This window comes from Galeopterus variegatus, unplaced genomic scaffold (genome assembly GCF_000696425.1).
Source record: "Galeopterus variegatus unplaced genomic scaffold, G_variegatus-3.0.2 Scaffold5645, whole genome shotgun sequence".
NCBI classification, from domain to species: Eukaryota; Metazoa; Chordata; class Mammalia; order Dermoptera; family Cynocephalidae; genus Galeopterus; species Galeopterus variegatus.
Window position 1 is genome coordinate 115,607 of NW_007731756.1, and position 1,081 is coordinate 116,687.

A 1,081-nucleotide genomic window follows, 5' to 3' on the forward strand; every position below is an offset into this window, starting at 1 on the left:
GATGTTCACTCTACTGTGTCTATCCCACACTTTCCTGAGATGTTCTGTGGACCGTCATGCAGCAAAGCGGCTGGGCATTAGCCAGGGTCAATGGTGTGATCTGGGAGAGCCCAAACTGAGCAGTGTTCCGGTGTGTGGCCAGTGTGGAGCAGCTGCTGGCCACTGTGGCCTGAGGCAGGAGTTGCCAGCAGGACCTTGAGCTGCACTGCAGGAGATCTCGGCTTCAGAACCCACAAGGTAGGTGGCCAGGGTTCTTCCTAACGTTGACCTGACCTGGGCCTGGTGAGGTACAGTAGTCGCAGCCCAGAGGATGCAGGAATCAGCTCAATCCAGGGATGGCCAACTGACCCCTCAGGGTAGACAGAAGCTTACCCCAACTGTTTTCTGTCCTATCTCTTTTATATTCAACTTGCCACAAATGTTGTTCCAGGTTCTATGTTTCTCCCTTTAGAATATATTACCCTATTGCTGTTTTTCTTCCATCCTCATCAACTTCTCTGTGCCCCAGGGCTTCATTATTGCAGGGCTCTCAGCTGGGCCCTGTGGCAGGTCTCTCCAGATTTCCCAAACCATGTGTCTTTATCTTTATGAATGGACGCATCTCTGTGGGCTCTGCTTCCACCCTGCACATGCCTGTTTAGGAAGCTCCAAGGCCTTCCTGGGCAAGCAAACCCTTGTGCTGGGAATGCAGGGACCCTGGGGTTGACCTTCTCATGCAACCTAACCCCTGCTCCCCAGCATGTGGTTTCTTAGTATGGGGTATGTGGCATGGCTGCTACAGTGATTTATGTTGATAATAATAGCTCATCTTTGCATGTTGCTGATCATTCCTCCTTTTACCAGTTAGAGAAATTAGAGAAAAGTTTGCCTCAAATTAAAGCCACTATTGCTCTGTGTCACTTCACTGAATGTCTTTTCTTACAAAGGAACAAGTTCCAGATTTCAGGGGAGGACTACAAAAGGCTCTGGCCCTTGGCATGAGCTTGGAGTGTGAGCATCCCGTGCAATACATGCTGCATGTCTTTTTTTTTTTTCCTTTTTTTTGTCTTTTTTCGTGTCCGGCAACGGACCGCAACCCTCA

The 1,081-nt window shown here is 49.5% G+C and overlaps 1 protein-coding gene across 1 annotated transcript in view; it reads left to right on the top strand.

Moving 5' to 3' along the window:
- The first annotated feature begins 126 nt into the window (after positions 1-126).
- LOC103605186 (putative vomeronasal receptor-like protein 4) overlaps positions 127-1,081 on the top strand; it is a 29,030-nt gene continuing 28,075 nt past the window's right edge. The window contains exon 1 of the mRNA XM_008589771.1: positions 127-237. The gene's annotated coding sequence lies outside the window, so the exon portion shown is untranslated. The remainder of the gene's footprint in view (positions 238-1,081) is intronic.